The sequence below is a fragment of the Ornithodoros turicata genome, chromosome 3 (assembly GCF_037126465.1).
Source record: "Ornithodoros turicata isolate Travis chromosome 3, ASM3712646v1, whole genome shotgun sequence".
NCBI lineage: Eukaryota > Metazoa > Arthropoda > Arachnida > Ixodida > Argasidae > Ornithodoros > Ornithodoros turicata.
Window position 1 is genome coordinate 53,408,866 of NC_088203.1, and position 17,429 is coordinate 53,426,294.

Genomic DNA, 17,429 nt, shown 5'->3' on the forward strand with positions numbered 1-17,429 from the left:
GCAGAGCCGGTGACAGGATTCGAACCCGTGTCACCTCCCAGTCTCTGCGTGGAAAGCGATCATCCTAACCATTATGCCACGGGAGCTGGTACCTTAATTCTCTGGGGAAATTTCCAGTCTTCTCTGCCGGTCAAACACGGAGAGCTTCCTCGGGACCCAACGGGCACTACCTTTCCGAAACTGGAGGTGTTCATGAATGATAGGGTTCAACGTTCCCACAGAAAGGTCCGTCTTTCGAGCCAGTTCGAGACGTGTTATCCGTCTGTCCTTGAGGATCAGGCGCTCCACAAGTTGGATGTTTTCAGGAACTCTGACACTGAGCTCTGGGGTGCCCTGGCCGGGATCGTCTTGCACTGATATACGGCCGTCTCGGAACCGTTTGCACCACTCAAACGCTTTGCTGCGGCTAAGTGTACCGTGGCCATACTGAGCCTAATGTCTTCTGTGAATTTCAGATGGCTTTACGCCTTCATTCAGGAGAAACTTATGACACTTCGCTGTTCGATGTGCGTGCTCACCTCGTCGTCGGCCACCTTGTCCAGCACGTGTTTTCTGTTTTGCACAAACTTTGGACCACCACGTGGTAAACGCGAAGGCTTGTCGCGTGTGAAAATGATGAAAAAGAAGTAGCGCGAGCCATTTGTACACTCAGGAGACAGAAAGTCCCGGTTTGACTTGAACACCCCTCGTATGATTAGGTGAAGTACATCGAAGACGCCATGGAAGAATACTTCCAGCAAGTTTCGTGAGGGAACTTGAACACGGTGCGAAGAAGGCCTTAAACAGAAACGTCAAACAAGGTTTTTGGTACGCTGAGGACGGCAGTATTGCTGGTTTTTACCCGGCTGAAACCAAAATGCGTGCCGGTAAGTTCATTTTCGTTGAGGTTGCACTTTCGTCGCATGATGCGTTGCAAACACGTGGAAAAGAGGTGTAGTTCATACGTTTTCGCACATATACAGAAAATGAACTTATCCAGTCGTTGCTGGACCAAAATCTGGCGATACCACGTGTGTTGGGGTGCGACGACGTCAAACGTCAAACTCCACCTGCCGTTCACCAAACAACTCGCACGTCATCCACGCTTTCATGTTTTGTCGGTATCGCACAGGCACGTGCGTAACGTGTCCATGTGGTTTTTTGGATTTTCTGATCACGAGCGGTACACGACGATCAGTTCCATCCATATTGACACACAAGAACACAGTGACTCGGAGTTTGCTGCTCTTCCCACCCACACACTTGTCACCTTTCACTGTGTGTGTACTGGAAGGCAACATTTGAAAGAACAGCGGGGTCTTGTTCGCGTTGCAGACGTCCTGGGCACTGCACTGCTGAGCAGTCCCAATTCTTGCATCCTATCGAAAGCTCGTTGATTATAGCAACCTTCGTATCAAGGTCGATTCCTCGATGCTTGCACAGCTTGGACGTCGACACGACACGCACACTACCGTAACTCTCCTTGTGGCCCATGTCTCCAGGCTAAGTTTGCTAAAATGAAGAAAGGGAGCTTAAGGCGGTCCTCTCCGCTCCTTGTTTGCGCGCTACCATCGAGGGATGGCAGCACCGCCGCGAAATTGTTTTCTTCATATTTTTTCCCCTCGGCGCTGGGGGTGGAGCATCCCGCTTGCGCATGTGTGCAGTGGCTTTGGAGGAAATTGTCTTGTGTCTATCGCGCGGCGGTCTTTCCGAAACCTTCGCTCGGAGGGAACGTGGCAACGAGGCTGGTTTCACGCAAGTTTTCATGGGCCGAGCACAGGCATATTTATGTGTATGGGGCTGTTCACACAACTGCTGCTCTCAATTCCATGTGTTTCAATGGGATTCGTGTTGCGTCTGTGAGACGCACAGACGAGAAACTCTCCTGACGCCGCTACTGCACCGAGACTTTTCTCGTTTCACTGGCGCCTTTTTGTTTTCTGCAATATGCTGTCCAAGTTTGCGAACTTTGTTTTCGTCGGCCATCACGTCGTGCATGCGTCCAGCGTGTTACATCAACCCTGGGCTCGTAACTCAAGTTTCTGCTCTGCGCATCACATTCTCATCATGATCATCATTACAGATCTCAAAACCCCCTGTGAGCCATGGGGTAGTGGTCCAATATTGTAGTGGGGAATTTCCTGAGTCATCATCATCACGTATGTGTTGTTGTGGCTGTTTGCAGACTTGAAACTCTGGAGTTTGAATGATTCGGGAAAAATTCTGATTTTTAGAGAGTGGAATGAAATGGTGACAGTATCAAGAGAGGAGAATATACGCATACCGCTGCTTCAACAAAATGCAATAGCCTTGGTGGCCCTTTGAGAATCGTTCTTTCGAACACACGACCAGTAAGTGAACAGTATTAGGGATCCCCTAGGCTTGAGATGTAAGGCTGCATGTAGATAAAAAAAAAATCAATCGGTGTATAAAAAGCTAATTTTTTTTATGCTTCGCTTTTTTTCACCCTCCTTGCTCTCTTTTATGGAAGTGACGGTTTCCTCCTCGTAAGCGCGGAGTTGTCGAGAGCAAGCGGGTTGCGGCCTGACCTTGAGCTATGATTCACGTATCGTTTGCTCCTACATTTGTCGATGCTTTTATTGTTTTAGTGGCGGCGCGTGTTCGAGATGTGGCGTGTATGGCTCAAGTGCTCCGATCGTCTCGGCTGGTTTGTCATCGCTTCGCAGCTTTTCTGCGAAGCGATGACACGGTATCAAGCCGCGAACGGTGCTTGATACCGTTCGCGGTATCAAGCACCGCCTTGCAAGTCCCACCGCAAGACCGCTTAAAGTGATAATCCACTTGGACTTATTTACATAATGAGGGACGCTACTTGGGGAGACGGAACTGAGCAAAACCGAGCGACCAACTTGTGTGTGATTTTTCGTTCTTCGCAATTTGGGAGATAACATTGTGCACATTTACAGCATGCTGATTAGGCGATACAAATCTATCAAGTAGCTATGCGTGGCGTATTACAGAAAGCATAGTATTCTGTACCTGTCTGCTGCAGTCCAGTTGGAATCACACCTATATGGCTTTATGAGCAACGATTAAAGGTAGGAAGGGACATGGTCGCTGGTGATGTCTCCTGTCTATGTTGATATCCGGCTTTCTCTTCTACTGCCCACGCGTTGGAGATAGCGGATTTGGGGAACCAAACAACCACTACATTCTGACTATGGCTGGAGACACAGTACATGCTGCACAGCAGCGGGTGCCTGTTTAAGAATAGTGGAACACAAAACAAATATATAAAAAATAAAATGATGAAACGAAGCGGTCTTCTTGCTTGACACATACACTCACGCACACACGTAATAATGGAATGACGATGGAATGGGAAGTTCACGGAATGTGTGAACGTTTTCAAGTGCACTGGAAAATGGGTGAACACGAAGGAATCTTGTTCTTCCGTACCGTTTTTGCACTAATGAAAGGCATCAATGATTGATATGAGGAGGTTGAAGAGGTTGAAAAAAATGAGCCCACTTCGCATATGTAACCATAAAGGTCTGAATGGAAAAGCAACAGGCTCCTGCAAACAGATTTGTATCTGTTCCCCCGGACAGCTTCTGCTTTCAACAATGCATTTGCGAACAATGTACAGGGTGACCTCTTCTATTCCATACATATTTTTATATTATTAAGTAATACTGATCGTTTGTTTTTCTTTCTTTTTTTGCCTTGAACCACCAGCAAAACTGTCTATATTGTGGTGATGTACAGTTGTACAAAGAAGTCAGGGTTGGACTTATCGCCACTTTGGAGTATCGTTATTCCAAGTCACCTCTGTGCAGTTTCACTCACTTCGTGTGGATGAAAAAAGTGATCGCCACAAATAGAAGAAAGAGTGATAGAAACAGAGTGGAGAGAAAAAATTTATTCGAAAATCAACGATGTCGTGACGAAGAAACCGCTCCGGGGTGACCAGCGGCAGCCATGTTGGTAGTTGGCACCCAGCAGTTGCAGAGATCGACGGCAGGTGGCCACTTAGTTGCAAGGCATCACACCAGATGGGTGAGTGAGTGATTGAAGTTTTTCTGGCGCATGAGCGACTAGGGCTATTATGCGCCAAGACAATGATAAAATGTTATCTATTTAAAAAAGGGAATAATTCAGTTAAAATTTAGTTTAAAGGTACTTGATGCAACCAACATCGTTTAAAAAATTGTATACACAATTAAAAGTAACCAGGGGCTCATCACCCAGCAAAAGTGCGGGATGGAAGGGAATGTGATATTTGTAAAAGGCGGGAAAGTGGCGGCGACGGTGAGCTTCGTGCAGTGGGCACATTATCAGAATATGCAAAACAGAAAGCGGTTCCCTGCAAGGCACACACAGGGGTGGATCCTCCTCCCGTAAAAGGAATCCGTGTGTCAGGTAGGTGTGGCCAATACGTAACCGAGCTGACAGAATTTCGTGAAGGCGGTTACTGAAAGCATGTGTGGGCTTGCCTATGTCATGTTTGATTAGATGAAGTTTATTAGTGTTCTGTATGTTCCATTGTTTTTGCCATTTCTCATTAATCGTCTTTCGTATGACTGAACGCAAGTCTTCAGCTACCACTTCTGTAAATGCGAGGTCGCCGGACAGTGCCTCGACAGCGGCCTTGTCGGCTTGCTCGTTGCCACGTATACCTACGTGACTTGACACCCAGCAGAGTGTTAGAGAGAAACCTTTGTTTGTAATTTGGCTGAATAAATGCTGGGCTTGTTGCACGAATGGGTTCTTTTGTTTCCGTAAGCTGCATATAGCTTGTAGACAGCTCAGGGAATCGGTGTACACGACTGATGTATCAATGTGAGAGTGTAACACATGATTAAAAGCGAGGATCACAGCGTATACCTCTGCACTGAAAATGGAAAAAGTGTTTGGCAGACGGCGAGACACAGCAGACGTGCCTGTGACCATTGCACATGAAACCTTTGAGCCCGTTTTAGAGCCATCCGTGTAAAGGGCGACATGGTCTCCAAAACTGTCCTTTAATGATAAGAACTCCTGCTGGAGCACAACTGTAGAAGTTTCTTGCTTTTTATATTTTAATAACGATGTGTTGTGTGTTGGTGGTGGTTGCCAAGGGGGAAGCCTCCCACCACTTGCTACTAGAGTCACCCTGCCCTGGTCAGGGAAGCCATAAGCTTCCATTTCCAGGGACAGTCGCATACTAAAAGGAGGAATGACAGAAGGTCTGTTCAAAAACAGCTGCTGGAAACGGGTTTCTGTGGCACAGGCTAGGGCAGGGTGCTGCGGGTAAGATCTCACCTTCATTGCATATGTAGAGGCAAGGTAAAATCTCCGTTTTTCCAGCGACCATTCATTACACTCTGCATACAAGCTTTCAACTGGTGATGTTCGAAAAGCTCCCAACACCAGACGGAGACCCTGGTGGTGAACTGGGTCTAAAATCGCCAGGGCAGACCTCCGTGCAGAGCCATAAACCAAAGACCCGTAGTCAAGCTTTGAGCGAATGACGTAAATATAAATACGACGCAGGACTTCACGGTCTGCACCCCAAGACCTGTGCGACAAGATCTTGAGTATATTTAAGGCCTTCATTGACTTGACTCTGAGATTTTTTATGTGAGACACGAAATTGAGCTTTTGGTCAAAGATGACACCAAGGAATTTGTGTTCATGCATGACAGTAATATCCTGGCCATTCATTTTGAGTGTGCGCTCAGGAAACACACCCCTCACTCTTGAGAATGGGACACAAACAGTTTTCTCAGGAGAAAACTTGAAACCGTTTTTGGTGGACCAGTCTGAAAGTTTGTTTATGGTGAGCTGGAGCTGTCTCTCACACCTAGAAACGCTTGTGGAAGAACAGGATATTTGAATGTCATCCACATATAAGGAGTACGTGACAGACGGTGGAATTGCATGGACGACAGAGTTCATCTTTACAATAAAGAGTGTTACGCTTAGAACAGACCCCTGCGGGACTCCATTCTCTTGTGTGAACAGGCGGGACTGTACAGTTCCCAGCTGCACCCTAAATGTTCTCCCCTGAAGAAAGTTCGCAACGCAACGGAAGAGCCGACCACGTATCCCAAAAGAGTGTAGGCCACGAAGGATGCCATACCGCCAGGCGGTATCGTACGCCTTTTCGAGGTCGAAAAAGATGGATACACAATGCTGCCGTCTGACAAAGGCCTCCCTAATAACAGTCTCCAAACGTAATAGCTGGTCTGTTGTTGAGCATGCAGTTCTAAAGCCACACTGATATCGGTCTAGGCATTCATTTTCTTCAAGGTAGTACATAAGCCTGCAGTTCACCATACGTTCAAAAGTTTTTCCTAAGCAACTGGTAAGGGCAATAGGCCTGTAACTGCTTGGATTGGAAGGACTTTTCCCTGGTTTTAGCAGTGGAATGATGATCGCCTCCTTCCAGCGGGACGGGAGGCAGCCCTCATTCCAGAGAGAGTTAAAGAAGCATAGAAGGGTTTCTAGCGATGAAGGTGTTAAATGCTGCAGCATAGAGTACGTGATGCGATCTGGCCCTGGAGCTGTCTGTTTTGAAACGCTCAGTGCTCTTAAAAGTTCTGTTATGGTAAAAGGCCTATTGTAAGCGTAGTTGTCGCCAGTACCACATGACAGGGTGCACTTCTCGGCAGAATCCTTGATCTTCAAGAACTCCCGTGTGTAATGAGTAGAAGAGGAAATGTTTTGGAAATGTTCACCTAAGGCGTCAGCCTGGTCTTCGATGCTCTGACACGTGCTTCCATTTATTTGCAGATGTGGAACAGAGAAGCTCCTGTAGTCGCCTCTGATTTTTTTCAGTCTGTCCCATACAAACTTGGATGGAGTGCTACTATTTAGGGTGGATACGAAATTTTCCCAAGATCGCCGTTTCGCTTGTTGCCGTGTCCACCTTGCTTTCGCACGGGCTCTTTTAAAAGCGAGTAAGTTTGCTGGGGTTGGGTATCGTCTAAACTTACCCCATGCACGGTTCTGCTCCCGTCTGGTGTTCGCACAATCACTCGTCCACCAGGGCTTGCAGCGTCTAGGAAGACGACCTGAAGATTGCGGAATGGATTTAGTGGCTGCGTCAATAATAATGTCTGTAATAATGTCATTTGCTTCATTAATGCCGAGTCCATGGAGTGATTCTGCTGACAGAATGGCTTCTTGTTTAAAGGAGCCCCAATCGGCAAATTGTGTTTTCCAAAGGGGTGGTCGGGTAGTGAGGGTAGCTGCCAGTTGATTCAGTTTTAATACAAGAGGGAAGTGGTCGCTACTGTAAGGACTGTCGGCAACTGTCCATGAAATGTCTTGGAATAGAGATGGACTACATAGTGAAATGTCAATAGCTGAGAAAGTCTGTGAAGCCGAATTGACATGTGTTGCACTCCCTGTGTTGAGAAGGCAGATTGGCAAAGATGTTAGCATTTTCTCTAACATCCTACCTCGTGTGTCAACTTTTGAGCAACCCCACAGAGGATGGTGTGCATTAAAATCTCCAAGCAGAAGAAAAGGCTGTGGCAGCTGTCTGAGAAGGTCTTGAAGTTGCTTTTCTTCAACCTTAGCTGATGGCGGCAGGTACAGAGAAACCACCGTCATCACACGGTCAGTGCAAACCTGCACTGCAACAGCCTCAAGATTTGTAGAAAGTTGGACATCTCTCGTGGGAAGTGTTCTGGCCGTGAGAATGGCCACACCTCCGGAAGCACTTGCCGTGTCTGTTCGGTCCTTACGGTAAACGTTCCACCGTCGGAGGTGGAAAGGGGTGTCTGGAACCAAATTTGTTTCTTGGAGACAGAAACAGACAGCATGATGTTTGTCTGCCAAATCATGGACATCATCAAGATTTTTCAGCAAACCCCGGCAGTTCCACTGAATAATGCTCTGAGAACCCATAAGAAATGCACAGAAGAGGAAAAAGAATATGGACTGAACGACTACTCTAAGGCGTAAAGACCTTGTGGAACAACTGTCCATGAATGCGGAGGGATTAAGGAGCTTGTATTCTCGGTGGAGGAACCCTTTGTTGTTGTTCCTTGGCTTTTCCTCCTCGTCCTCGGCCAGCTTTTTTCCCTCTCTGTTCCTTGCCCATGGAAAGACTTGGTAGACTCGAAGACGACTTCTGAGAGCAGCAGTCGTCGTCATCGAGATCCATGCTCTGACTCGTGTTTTGGGACAGGCCCATGGCAATCCCGTCCCAAACGGAAGGGGATGCAACAACCTCCTCTGAGGTTAACATTGCATCTCCCTGGCTGTTCGTCTGAGAGGCCACTGGAGGAGAACCCTCAGTGTCCCTCTCTTTGTGTTGGGGAGTGTGGAGGGGAGCCCCAGAGGTCTGGGTCTCCACCGATACTCTGAGTGGTGCCACTCCCCTGCGCACCACATCAGAGAAGGTTCCTTTCTTCTGGAACGCCAATTGTGCCTTTGCTGCACTGTATGTAATATTTTGCTCAGTTTTCAGCTTGAGGATCTGTTTCTCCTCCTTCCAACAAGGACATGATCTGGAGTAAACAGGGTGGTTACCCTTGCAATTGGCACACTGAAAATCATTGCTGCACGACTCTGACGAATGGTCTTTGCCGGAGCACTTAGCACAGACGGGCTGCCCACGGCATACCTGAGAACCGTGGCCAAACCGCTGGCACTTGTAACAGCGACTCGGATTGGGGATGTAAGCCCTCACATTGCAACTGAGGTAACCGGCCTTGATTGTGTCTGGCAGCTTGTGGAGCTTGAAAGAAAGGATTATGTGCTTTGTTGGGATTTCTTTCCCATCCCTACGCATGACTATTCGCTTTACAGCTACCACACCGTGCTGTTGTAAGCCTTCTTGAAGTTCCGATTCCGAACAGTCAAGAAGGTCGCTCTCAGAAATTACTCCTTTAACAATGTTGAGACTCCGGTGTGAACTTACTGTGACAGATATCCCATTGACGCTTGTCAGTGAAAGAAGTGCACTGCTTTGCTCTCGCTTTTCAACGTGGACTTGGATATCTCCAGAGCCCAGTAGCAATTAGGACGCCAACTCCCCGTTTCTCCAGTGGAGAACAACGCACAGTCGAGCCAGCTAGCAACCCAGGAAATCTGTTTCGAAAAGAGGTGACTCAACATGGACGGAGAGTTCTTGGAAGGAGAAGTCACGTGACGCGATCGGCCAAATCGCGAACACGGAACGGCGGCTCCGGAGCGGAACAGGAATGCGATACTCTGTACCCCTATTTAGTGACTCTAATTTCACCCTCGTTGCCCTCTCCCAACTGGTAGTGGGTGAACCCCCCCAAAACACCACCCCTAGCTATGCTACTGCCATTGAGTCAGAGCACAGTGCCGCTCCTGACGCAAGAGTCTGTTACATTGCGAGGTCTGTTATAACAAAATGGGACTTGGCCCAGATTATGAGGTAAGCTTTCCGGTACTGCAGAACTTGTGCGGTAACATGTTCTTAATGGACTGAAGGGCGACCTGTGCTCTGATGAAGTTGTCCGAAATTCTACTAACGCGTCTCCGCCTACGAGTTCGAAACCACTACAGATCAGCTCCTGTGTGATTTGCGCGATCACACAGCTAATCCAGGCCCGTTCGGACCTGAATTTTGGTCTCGATCCAACAGTCCGGGCGGGATTTACAAGACTTTAAAGGTGTCGCCTTCTCCACTTCACGTGTGAGATTTTTCGCGACGACGAACACAGCGATGTCAGCGAACTACACATCAACACTGGTCAGTTCGAGGACTCCGGCTTGCCCAGGCAAAAATCTAGAGTGGGACCAGCCCAAAGTGGTTTTTGGGACAGGTCTCATGCTAGAATAAAAATCTGTTCGTGCACGACATGCAAATTGAGTACATGGGATCTTAAGCGTATAATTGGGCCAATTATATTATTTATAATGTAATCAGCATACAGTCTGGTTCATTTCACCAAGTCAATCTGATAACACAGTCCTTGTGGCGTTATTGGATAATCCTAATGGGACTGGATGACTGAGGTCCGAGAACCAGGTACAGGTGGATGCTGCTACAAACGTCGTTTTTGCAAGATTTTTTACGTGTATATTACCATATGTATGTGTATTTAATGGAGATGGGACGAATCAAATTTTTTTCAAATCTGAATCAAAGGAAAGGTGATTATTTTTATTTTCTGCGTGCGGACTAAACACGCGTGTAAGCTGTATTTTGGGCAACAGTGGCTGCCTGATGAACTTCGCACGTTTGTGCTTTCGACAATTCCAATATTTCCAAATTATAGGTGATTACTTTTTGTGCGTGCGGACTAAACACGCGTGTATGCCACTTTAAACGTCGCCAAACACTCTAAAAACGCTATTTAGCACTGTTTTCGTGATCTCAGACGTTTTCAGCGTGATTTTTCGATTTCCGGCACATTTTGATTATTCCCACTTTAAACGTCGCCAAACACTCTAAAAACGCTATTTAGTCGGAGCAGTGCATTGCAAGATCACTCTTGAACCACAAGCGATCGCAGAACAAGCAGCTGTACCTAAATGGTTTCTCCCTGAATTGCCTAGTAAAGCCCTTCGCTTGCATGCCCATTGGGATGTCACACACTGTTGTTTGCGTCCTTTGTCTATTAAATGAACTTCTTCAGTTATTCTCTATCGGGGATACACGCATGTTTTCAAACAGTAACGATGAGAAGGAAGGGGACTGAATTCTTGTCATTAAATGGACTTCTTCAGTTATTCTCTATCGGGGATACACGCATGTTTTCAAACAGAAACAGTAATTATTGGGGGAGGGGGAGAGGTAACGTTTCAAAGAGCTCCCGCACCAAGTGACGCATACACTGGTGACACCACTGAGACCAGGTGATACCATTACATAATGCCGACGTCAGCACTGACCGGGGTGAAGTAGGTTCGAAAAGCACAAGGGGTATATTGGTTTCTTGGCATTGTATTCTTTACCTATCAGCTGTTCAAGTGCTTTCGCTATTACAAAAGGAGATACCTTTGACAGTGGTTTTGTGTCGTCATTCGAATGGACAACCAGAAACTTTGCAAACCATGGTTCGGGTGTTGAGGTATTTAGATCAATTTGCTGGTACTCGGTGCGGAACCGTTTCCGATTCCGATCTCGGGGTTTTAAGGAAGAGGAAGCCATAAAGGTGACAATACAATTCGATGCAAGGGTCCTGCCGCCCACCACGGAGCCCAACCAGGGGACCGCGTTTGACGCAGTAGCAGGTACGCCTACACTATACCCAAGGGCAGCTTCTGGAGAGTGAAAGACTGCCCAAGGTTGACCCTTGCCGCCAAAGAAGGTGAAAAGAGGAAAAGGAGAGAAAGAAGGAGACCAAGGAAGAGAAAGTGATGAAAAGGGAGATGGCGACTAGCTGAATAATCCTGGCCGGGCCTTCCAGGACCACCCGACTATGGGAAGCAGGGGCCAAAGCGGTGTGTTGTTTTCCCGGAGGGGCCCCGAAGGGTCCAAACCAACCTCCGAGTCCACTCAACCGCCAGGATCCCCGTTTCCCCAGACACGGGAAAGCCACGCACAGCCATACGTGGGGGTCTCCCTCCTGCGGCGACCCAACCGTCAGTGCAGGAGGGGGCTACTGCGGCTGCTGCCGGGCGGTGGGGGCGCCATGTTCCCGACGCCGGGACACCAGATGGCGCCACCATCATAGCTCTATGCAAGGAAGACAGAACAAGATACTAGCGGCAGGTAGAAAATGCCAAAACTGCTGAACAAGTCTAGGCATGCGAGAGAAAAGGTCTAAACGCTACTGCTAAACAGCACGAAGAAAACAGTACACATCGGGGAAAAGGCAATCGGGTAGGCCTAACCACAGCGTCACAACACTACGCAGCTAACACAAGGCGGGAACCGCTAAACGTGCGTCAACACAGAGAAAAGGCTTAGTCACTGCTGAACAAGTCTAAACATGCGCGTACGGCGAGAAAAGGCTTAACACGAGCGCAGTCAAACATCGGCAAATCACTCGTTGGTCACCGCTAAACAAGTCTAAACACGGGGGCGCGTCAAACATGCGAGAAAAGGAGCGCGGTAAAACAACGCGGCAAACCACTCACCTTCTCCCCCGCGGTGACGAGTGCGACTGCTCCATCCGAGAGTAAGGCAGAAACTGAGCGGGTGCGGGGACTGCGGAGCAACCGAGCGCACATGTGCTCTCCGCGACAGCCAGTGAGCAACTGACTGGGCCGACGCGCCACGGCAGCTACGCCATCCGCCGGAAGCTGCCGTTTACGCAATGGTCCAGCGAAAATGGCGGGCGCCCAAACCACGTGATCTCGAGGAGCCACTCACAGCGTCCCCGAGCTGCAGCGCGGGAAAAAAGCTGGGGCCCAGTGCGCATGCGCAGACCGACCTCCTTTCCCAACCTCCTTCCCCTTCTCTCCTCGGGTTTTTCATCTCTCCTCTCGTCCCTCCTACCCCGCCCCCCCAGACTCGTCCGTTTATCTTCGGCGCTTGCTGTCTTGCTGTAGAGCAACAAACATGCTGTCACGAAGCAGACAATCAAAAAGCGATGGTGTATGACAAATCAACTTTATTTGTCCTCGGGAACTACCTCGAAAAAGCTACAGTACATATCTTTTTACGTCTTGTAACAGGCTTCACTGGAGCTTTAGGTGCTTCGACATCCAAGGGCCGTTCAACAGCCAATGCTGAGCTATGTGCGTCGTTGTTGCCGATGGCTGCGGGAGAACTAAAACAAAAAAAAAAAAAAATTGATGATCCGTAACTCTGCACGAAAATCACTCCTATGATAGGCAATCTATCTTGATTTCGTATTGAACATCAAGGCATTTGTCACGGATGTTCGTAGATCACAGTGAATGAACGGCTGCGACGCGCATGAGGGGCAACTAGCATAACCACACATAATTTGATTAACGGCATATCAGAAACGTACAAGTTACGGCAATGCACTGCACAATGAAACGCCGCTAACGTACCGAGTGACTCGAAAATGTTGTACGTAATACACTTAACGTGATAAACCTGCATTACTTCCTTCAGTCACAAAAAAGTAATCAAACTTGTCTTACCGTTCACCTGCAGTACGTCGAAAAGAGTGCAGACTTCCTCTCAGACGATTTCTGCGTCTTTTGGAGGTGCAGGGATTCCATGTTATGTTCGTCTTCCCGCTGTTGTGATGATGAGGTGGATGTGCCATTCCGCTCTCACATTAGCAGTTCGCCACAAACTAAATCTAAAGCATTCAAAACCCTCAAACTACCCCGTAGCGTCTGCGTGCACAACGGTTGCAGTCCAAGAGAACACGCGTGGCATGACAGACGCGATGTCTCCTCTGTCGTTCTTCTTTCTCCTCCGTTCGACTGCTTCCGTTGAGCGGTGGTGGTGGGTGTTGAAAAGGCTTGCCGTTGTCGGCCTCACGTAGGTGGGCAACGTCACGACTGACGCCCTGGGGGAATGTGCGTCCTGGGCCGACTTCTAAGGGAACTGTGCCGACATATGTCTGAAAGCGTCTGAGGAAAACCCAGGAAAAACCCCAGACAGCACAGCCGGCACCGGGATTGAGCGGTGAGCGCGTTCGGATGCTCGCTCCTCAGTCAAATGTCTCTCGCCCAATCAGTGCGAAGGAAACTGACGCCAGTTTTTTAGACCAATGAGCATTCAAATATTTATACATATAATGCGCAGCCAATGAGAGATCTTCCGAGCTGGCACGCCAGTGGCGACAATATTTTCGAGGCGCTGCGTTTCGCTTTAGAGCCGGCAGCTGGCTACGTATGCGCACGCGCGCTCCTAGCGCCCTCTGCGCCGCCCGCGGGTGGTTTCGGTTTCGGCTCTCCACTCCTCCCGCTGCGCGCGCGCGCTCCTAGCAGCGACGGGTTGCTTCTCAGTTTCGGTTTCGCTCTCCTTTCTTTGCGCGCGTTTATCTGTATAAAGGCAGCGCGCACTGCGCTCGCGTCATCAGTACATGAAGATGTTCAGCTACCACTCGTTACAAAATTGTTCTCGCACCCACGCTTCTTGGGAAGAAGTGGAGAAGGAATGTTTCAACAACGAAAGTCCCCGCAACGAGCACGTCGTCACTGCTTTTCTCTACGTGATAAACATGGTAGGCTTTGGCAATATAGGAGAGATCTTGCCGGGGCCGCTGCAGGAGATGGTGCGTCGGATCTCTTCAGGATCTATTCCGGATCTAGTCAGGTCTATATCGACTTTGAATGTATTTCACACAATACTGATCAACAGGTAGATCTAGCAGCTCTTCTTCAATCGGTGGTAGACCAAAGCTGTCCACATAGATGTACTTGTCATTCCTGTCTCTCATGTACAGTAGCCAGTGTTCTCCGGGACCATCGTGTGGGTGTGTATTGATAACTATAAACCCTTTTGAACGTTAAACTTGGTACGATATCAATTGCGAAGGTCCCACGACACATATTCAAAATTTCATGATTCAATGAAAACAATAATTCCAGATCAAACACATTCATACATAGTGCACTCGAACAACAAGATCACCATCGACTGATAAAATCTTGGGTGCTTGACTTATAAATATAACCGACACTGCACAAGGCAATGGCTTAGCAAACTTCATTTCAATCCTGCAATTGACCTTGCGCAATGGATTAAAGTAGGAACCCAAACTTTCGTCAGCACTCAAGTTCCAATGCATGAAAAAGGAATTTGTTTTATATTTTTCATAACTTAACTCAACATGTTTTTCATTCAGTTGATACAAGAATTCATAGTAGCTTGCTCTAGACAGATCATTTTCCCAGTCATAGGATAGTTGTTTCCTATATCCATCAACTGATAGTGTTACAGAACTAATGTTAAAATGTTCGAAACAAAAGGGGCTCGACTTGTAATCCCCCTGATAAGCCTCGGTGCTAACTGGACATACAGTAAGTTGGTCAGGAATTCTATCCGGGAATAAGTTTTCAAAGATTGCATCATGAAGGCCTGGCGAAAGCGAGCGGACTTTGCTTTCTAGTCCAGGCATAGTGTAACATGCTGGGGATGATCTAAGGGCTTTCTGGTGTGCAATAAAACTTGAGTTGCTAACTTTGACTTTGCGTGCTACAAGTGCCGCACTGTGGATTTTCAATTGATGCTTATGAGTTTCATTGGTGCCAGTTAGCAATCTAAAGCTATCCGTATTATGTAGAGCAGTCACTCGAACCTCCAGACCAGGTAACAAAAGCCTCCCTTGGTTTGTGAGGTCTCTGTTAACTTTCATGACAATTTCAAATAGTTTCCCACCACTTGAGCTGGCAATGCGTAACTTTGCATCCCTTGGGAGTGGATCATTTGCTGCAAGTTCTCCTGTGTCATATGTATACATTGCACAATCATCTAAAGTTTCATGCAGATGAGTATTCGTATGAAGCAGGGTATCAATCATACATCGATTGGAGTTCAAACAGTTACTGCTCGCAAGACGTTAATTCAAGTGAATGGTATTTAAGTATAGGGGCACCCAAGTTATTGACTGGGAATACAGTGTCCTCAGTGATACCGTCCGCTATTCAGGTAATTGATTCACTCCCATCCCACCTCAATATCTGCATAGTTATACTAAAATATATTGATGATAAATCGAGATACAAGTCCGAGATATTTCTTATGTTCCCTTCGATCGTCGATTCTCCTCTGCTGATTGTAGAAACAGGATAACAAACTTGCGTCTCGCATGATTCTATTGAAACTTGGGTAGGAGGTATCTATGTATGTAGGAATAGCAGCTGGGACTGTGCGTGCACAACGTTGACCTGCGACATCTTTGCAAATGAAAGGGCACAATGTTTTCCCCATAGCTTTGTTTGTTAGCATCTTACCTGCACAAAATACTTTTTTTTTCTTCCCCCTTACCATTTGACATTGTCCTCACAACCCAACCCTACCTGTCTTTTCGGGATGCGACCCCATTGTCCGACTTCTAGGCCCACGACCAGTGCACATCTCTAACCCCCCACTGACCACCTGTTTTCGGAATGCGACGCCATTCGCAATTGGAAGCATCGTAAAAAAAGGTGACCCTGGTCTGACTTCTAGCCCCTGGCTGATGCACACCTCTAACCCCTGCTGATCACATTTTTTTCGGAATACGGCGCCGTTCGCGATTCGAAGCATCGTAAAAAAGGAGACCATGGTCCGACTTCTAGCCTCCTCCGACCAATCCACACCTCTAACCCCCTGCTGATCACCTGTTTTCGGAAAGCGACGCCTCTGCAATTGCAAACATTTTCTTCTCGTAAAAAAGGCGACCATGGTCCGACTTCTCGCCCCCAGGCGATGCACACCTGTTTTCGGAATGCGACGCCGTTTGCGATTCGAAGCATCGTAAAAAAGGCGACCATGGTCCAACTTCTAGCCCCCGTTGATGCACACCCGTAACCCCCGCTGACCACCTTTTTTTCGGGATGCGAAGCCGTCCGCAATTGGAAACACTTTCTTCTCGTAAAAAAGGCGACCATGGTCCAACTTCTAGCCCCCGTTGATGTACACCTCTAACCCCCGCCTTCTTTTCGGGATGCGAAGCCGTCCGCAATTGGAAACACTTTCTTCTCGTAAAAAAGGCGACAATGATCCGACTTCTATCCCCAGGGTGATGCACACCTGTTTTCAGAATGCGACGCCGTTCTGGACTCGAAGCATTGTAAAAAAGGCGACCATGGTCCGACTTCTAGCCTCCTCCGAACAGTAACGAAAATGAAAACAGTAACCAAAATACGTCCGTTATCCTTCCCTGCCTCTAACCCCCTGCTGACCACCTTTTTTTCGGAATGCGACGCCTCCGCAATTGGAAACATTTCCTTCTTGTAAAAAAGGCGACCATATTCCGACTTCTAGCCCCCGGGCGATGCACACCTGTTTTCGGAATGCGACGCTGTTCGCAATTCGAAGCATTGTAAAAAAGGCGACCATGGTCCGACTTCTAGCCCCCGGTTCATGCACACCTCTAACCCTCGCTGACCACCTTTTTTTCGGGATGCGAAGCCGTCCGCAATTGGAAACACTTTCTTCTCGTAAAAAAGGCGACCATGGTCCGACTTCTAGCCCCAGGGCGATGCTCACCTGTTTTCGGAATGCGACACCGTTCGCGATTCGGAGCATTGTAAAAAAGGGGACCGTGGTCCGCCTTCTAGCCCACGCTCGATGCAAACCTCTAACCAGGGAAGGGTAATGGTAACGGAAACAGAAACGGTATATTACCGAAATTGGGAATGGTAACGATAACGGAAACAGAAACGCATACCACGCAGGGTGTCGAACCGCAAAAAATACGGGTTCGGTTCGGGTTCGGGTTCACGTTGTTTTGATTTCGTTCCGGTTCGGTTCCGGTTCGGCCACGCCAAGAATCGAACCGGTTCGCAAACCGGTTCGCAGCCCCGAACCGGTTCGCGAACCGGTTCAACGCTTCCGTTTTATATGTTCCATAAAACAGCTTTTATCAGGAAATGCGTGGCTAATAGCTTACTGCAGTTGTCTGCATTGACGTCTCTAGCGGTGAGGTAGCCCT